This window comes from Lontra canadensis, unplaced genomic scaffold, assembly GCF_010015895.1.
Source record: "Lontra canadensis isolate GAN:19392208 unplaced genomic scaffold, GSC_riverotter_1.0 scaffold1353, whole genome shotgun sequence".
Taxonomy (NCBI): Eukaryota; Metazoa; Chordata; class Mammalia; order Carnivora; family Mustelidae; genus Lontra; species Lontra canadensis.
Window position 1 is genome coordinate 1 of NW_022632337.1, and position 5,908 is coordinate 5,908.

The 5,908-nt window shown below is 46.5% G+C and overlaps 1 long non-coding RNA gene across 1 annotated transcript; it reads right to left on the minus strand.

The window, feature by feature from the left end:
* Positions 1 to 1,477: 1,477 nt before the first annotated feature.
* LOC116863492 lies at positions 1,478 to 1,985 on the minus strand. The gene is made up of 2 exons (XR_004381832.1): positions 1,944 to 1,985; positions 1,478 to 1,739 (listed from the first exon to the last, which is right to left on the minus strand). It is a non-coding gene; the product is annotated as an uncharacterized LOC116863492 (long non-coding RNA).
* Between the last annotated feature and the right edge of the window lie 3,923 nt (positions 1,986 to 5,908).

The window sequence follows — 5,908 nt, forward strand, 5'->3', positions numbered from 1 at the left end:
CTTGAAGTAGGTTTCTAATTATTAAGAGAAGCTGTTTTATAGGCAAATGCGTTTGGAGCACACTGAGCAGGTTTGCTGCGGTCTTTCCCAAAGCTAAACTGCATCAACCCATGTATTTCAGAAGGAGGTGAGGAAATAATACTAAGATGCTCAGAATTTCTCCATTTTCACACAGAATTGGACATGCTCATGAGATGTTTTCCAAGCGACTCAAGTTATGGCACACTTAGAGCCGTGATTTCCTTCAGTCACAAGATTAGACCTGAATGCCCAAGGGATGACTTTAAAGAAATAGGTGACAAGTGGCGAAGAAAGGTGCTGAGGCACAGTATCCCATGTTCCTAAAGTGACAGGGTTAAAACGAGTGAGGGAATCAGAGTGGCTGCGTGGCTCAGTCTGTTGAGCGTCTGACTCTTGGTTTCTGCTCAGGTCATGATCTCAGGCATGTGAGATGCAACGGTCATCAGTTCCCCACTCAACAGGGTGTCTGCCTAAGAGTCTTGCCATCTCCCTGGGCCACTCCTCCCCAGAAATAAATAGATAGATAAAATCTTAATTAAAAATAATGAGAGAATTGCATTGTGAGAATGAGTACTCCTGGGAGAAATGGAGAAGAGAGAAGGAAGGTAGGAAAGGAGCCAGAGCAGAACTGAATGTCCAGGACACTGTCCAGGAAGGCTGGGAAACAGGGCCCATGGAAGGAAAAAGTGAGAGGGACACTACCTTCCACGTGGGAGATTCTGAATAGGAGAGCTCAAAGGCTTTATCCTGGGAAGGTTCAGAGTGGGATGGTGAAGGATGGTGAAGAAAAGAGAATGAGGAAATAGAAGAGAAATGTCCCAGAGTCCAAGAGGAGTAGGAAGGGAGAACTGACCCGCAGGGTGTAACGTTCACAGCCCTTTGTCAAGGGCTAAAGACAGACCTTCCTGACTCACTCCTGCCATGGGACCCTGGGAAACACGCAGCTTCCTGGGGCACAAAAACTCCTGGCAGCATCCCTAAGACATCTTCACAGCATTTGTCTTCATTAACCTCCCACAAAAGAGGATGCAGGAGGGATGCCTGGGTGGCTCAGTCGGTAAAGTGGCCGTCTTCAGCTCAGGTCATGATCCCAGCATCCTGGGATGGAGCCTCCATTGGGCTCCCTGCTCAGAAGGGAGCCTGCTTCTCCTTCTGCCTCCTGCTCCCCCGGCTTGTGCTCTCCTTCTCTCTGGCAAATTAATAAATAAAACCTTTTAAAAAGGTTGGAGGGTGCAGGAAAAGTCAGCTCTCTTCATTTTCTGCTGTGCCTTACAAGCCCTGAAAGGAGTAAGTCAGTAGAAGTGACTTCTGAGGCAGATAGCGGAATGCACATGCTCAGGGGAGGAAGCAGCTGGTGCAGCAAAGCCTCCCTGACCCATAGCCCGGGGAGCAGGTTTGTGTTAGAGGCTGAAGCACTGTGGGTTGAGAGCTATAATACTGCAGGCAGTAATAGTCCCCCACATCTTCAGCCTGGAGGTTGCTGATGCTGAGGGTGAAGTCTGTCCCAGACCCACTGCCGCTGAACCGGTCTGGGATGCCCGTGGCCCTGTTTGCTGCAAGATAGATGAGGCGCCTGGGAGCCTGCCCAGGTTTCTGCTGTTACCAGGCTACATATTTGCTAACACTCTGACTGGCTCTGCAGTTCATGGTGACCCCTTGACCTGGAGACCCAGCCAGGGAGCCTGGAGACTGAGTTATCGTGACGTCCCCATGGGCACCTGCAATCAGAAAAACGGTGATACAGACACACTTTATCCCAGTCACGCTGAAATATGTCATTGCAAACGTGCTTCCTAATGGTACCACATGGCAGTACATCATTGGGTCTATTTTGGAAATATCAGTGTTTCTCAGTATATATCGTAAAAAGTTGTTTAAATTACACTACTCCAGAAGGACTATGGCACTTTTCAGCTTCTCACCTGAGACCCACAGCAACAAGCAGAGGAGCACCTGCCGCTGTGTCTCCATCTTGCTGTCCCTGACTGCCCGACACAGCTCAGCTCATGTAGCAAAGGCCCCTTTTATACAGCCTGAGCTGCTGGTCAGGGCCTGGAGAGGCTTATGCAAAGCAGTCAGGGAGAACAGAAGCAAATCTCATAAGCAGTGGGTTGTGAAAGTACCCAATGGAAATGTAAGGAGCCAAAAATAAATCCAAAATAGAGTTGTATGACAGGAACACACAAATGTCAACTTAGAAGCTCTGAGAACAACTTAGAAGTTCTAAAATGACAAACTGCTACAAGATCGAATGAAGAACTTCCATTTTCAATTTAAAAATGTCTTTAAATGAGTCCAGTTACCAGAAAAGATGAAATTGGCTCTTCATTTCAGTAACCCTGGCAAAATAACAAAATATGGCGGGAAACAAATAAGGGGAGGCAGGGAGGGGGGCAAAAGAATTGCAAGGCACAAAAAGAAAGTGGAGAACTTTGGGCCCAACTTTTTATAAAACCTCTGACTGGAAAACATCGAGCTGTGAAGCCCTTTTTCTCCTGCAGATGGGTTAGGATGCGGCAAACACTTGAGCTTGGGTCCCAGGGCTGTGCAAGGGCCATAGAGATGAGAGATGGAAGACAGGCCCAGAATTTTCTCATTTGGGAGACATGTGGGACTCTCATTGGACTTAGCGGAATTCTGAATCCTGATTTTCAGTTTTTCTATCTTTTCAGCTCAATATTTCTGTTTCGTTTTGAATTAACCAATGAATGAAATCTAGGTGGTCTCAGGAAAATTCAGTTCCCTCCAGGGGTGTGAGAAATCAGCGCAGGGTTGAGTGAGTAACATATGACCTTCCCTGCACATGTTCCTCATCCTGCTGTTCCTCCTTAAGCAGAGGGAAGAGGGCAGGGGTGGGATTCCCTTAAGATACCGAACATGCGGTCCTAGTGAGGAGGGCAGAGGCTGTGGAGGCTTAGGGCCCACTGCAAGTCCAACTACAACACTTTCTCCATCTTTTCTGAGTGGGGCAGGTGCCTGAGGCCTCCTATGTCAGGTGGCACCCTGGCTGTTCCACGGATCCCCTTGGCCGCTGCATCTCTTCGTGACATGAGCCATTTCCTAAACCCAGACAGAGCGTGTATCAAGTAGAACCTGCCTGGGGATCCACACCTCACCCTCACAAAGGGTTGATTCTCCCATCACTCCGCTCCTGAATTTGCTCTAGATGATGGTTAATTTTATGTGTTAATGGAAGTAGGCTCGGGCACCTAGTGGGGTGGTCAATGCCAGTTTAAATGTTACTGTCAAGAACATCTACATCAGTAGCCCTTATCTCCCATGCTGCACAGATTCACCACAGCCCTGTTTCAACTTCAAAAAGGAAAGAAAACGTTATTATTATTATAGAAGAACTAATAGAAACAGAAGAGGAAAGGAATATGCACATACAGGAAGGGAATAGTAGGCGAGAAACGAGAGTAAGGTCACTTCACCTCCTATCAAGTACTTACCACACCCCACCTCACCAGCTGGGAAAGTCCCGTGGAGACAGTCAGGCTGGAGTCCCAACTGAGAGGCCTAGGCAAAGCATTCTCCCCTCAGGGGACACTTCCAGTGGAATCCCCACAAGGGCCATATTTATAGGGCAAATAACAGGGTTTGAAATGAAACATTTGTTCACCTACATGCAGTTTGGAACAGCTGCATGTCCACGTTTCATGTGTCTGTATTTTCAAGTAGCCCGAGCTATATACATCTCTCTCCCCTCCCGGATCCCATTCTGGGGGGCAAGCCCTGCCTGGAGCAAGAGGAGACAAGACTATAGCTCTTGGCATCCAGAACAGAAAGGCTGTATCTGGAGGCTGAAATCCCTGATGAATATAGATGCAAAAATCCTCCACCAAATATTAGCAAACCAAATTCAACAATACATTAAAAGGATCATACGCCATGATCAAGTAGGATTTATTCCAGAGATGCAAGGATCCTTCAATATCCATAAATCAATCAGCATGAATATGACATGAACAAACTTAAGAGTAAAAATCATAGGATTGTCTCAACAGATGCAGAGAAAGTATTTGATAAAATTCAGTATCTATTTATCAAAAAAACCCAAACAAACAAACAAACAAAAAAAAAAACAAGAAATACCAAAGGTTATAAAGGATATGGAGAAAGAGGATATGGAGTGGATAATTTCTTGCCTCTGATCTTTCCTCCTTTATCCTTCCACTCTCTTCCTTCCAGGCCTTTCCTAGCCAGCCACCCCGTAGGTCACCCGTGTCCTTACTTCAGACCACTTCCCCAGACATATTAAGTCAATGGCCATTTGTGCTCTTTGAGTGTCTACTAAAAAAACATCTTATTTCATTACAGAATGGTATGGGAGCTACTCAGTTTAACTTTCATCAACAGATGATTCGAACCAGGGCTGATCCTGGAGTCCTTTCTCTCTATTTGCTGGTTGGCAGGCCCTGTGTCTTTAATGAGTTGTTGTAAGAAACAAAGACAGGAGAGCTATTACAATGCAGTAAGAAGTTTTTATTATACGCATAGTCTCCTGAGAACAGAACACACAGCATGCCCCACAGCGACACAGGCAGTACCGAGGTGAGACACACAGGCAAAGAGAAGTACTGCTGGCCTGTATTATTACTGCATATTTCATGAGAAATAATGGAGAAGCAAAGTCAACAAGCTACTCACACATAGGATTGGAGATTTTGAAAATTTCAGCAGGCTGCAGACTATAGGTGTGCCCCTTGTCCTCTGGTACCCAGGGGGATTTGATAGAGGGAAATGTCACAGATTGCACCTCTCATTGAAAGGAAAAGAGTAGGATTTGGACTCAGGATTGTCTGGCTTGCATATCAAACGTATGCCCTTTGGCACGTCTTTTATTGCCTCTGGGAATTAGTTTATTTTGGAAGAGGAGGTCCCTTTGTGGCTGGGGCAGCGAGAATACAGAAATAAGAAAATGGATTAAGTATAAAGCCTCATGAGGCTTAAAATAAGAGCTCCTGCAGGGGTGTTTGGGCTAGAGTGGTAAGTATTGTGGTGATCTGAAACTCTTGTCCCATAAATTGTGTGCCTGCTGAATCTGCGTGGGTCCAATACTAACAATAATACTATGTCTTTTCTGAGATTGTCTGCTGGTGGGCTCCACCCAATCTTACAGTCTGATGTGTCTGACATGTCTGGTTTAGGACGAATAGCTCTGTCACACAGTTAATTGATGTGCCATGGACAGATCTACCCGGGCCTGTACTATGCTGGGAACTACTTGTTGAACAGTGAATAGGTTGTTCTTGAGAAGGGCCAAGTCTTGCTGAAGAACCGGGAAGTCTGTGCTATGAGTCTTCATCTGGACTTGCCAGAGTGTCCACAACATCCTTCCTGGACACAGATGCATGTACCACCAAATGATAGGAGAGGTCATAGGGCCCACATGATAGGGCCACTTGCATGGAGACCTAAACCTGACACAGAGTCCCTCCTGGCTCTGCATCCACTCTACACTAGTGTAAGGGCCTACTTAGCCAGAGCGAGCCATTTTGTTGTTTATGCAGTAAACTTAGATTGAACCTGCCCTTTCCCCCAAGAGGAAAGCGTTTAGAAACAGGACTGGTGAAATACAGCCGGCTAGTGAAATATGGCCAAATAGCCCCAATAATGGTGCGCAGATACCAGGACATGTCAGGCTGAGCAGAGATAACGGAGCCCAGATACAAGGATGTGTTCGGCCAGGTGGAGACGTCCAAACAAGTGAAAGCGCACGTATTACCCGCCAAGAAGTGTGAGCCCCCGCCTTTTGGGCACCAGACAAAGGCGCCAATTCTAGCCAAGGTCATAGGCTGAATTAGATGACTATCGTAGGGTAGAATATAATTCAATTGGCCACCTGTGTGTGGCCAGGCTCAACCACATGGCCTTTACTCTATAA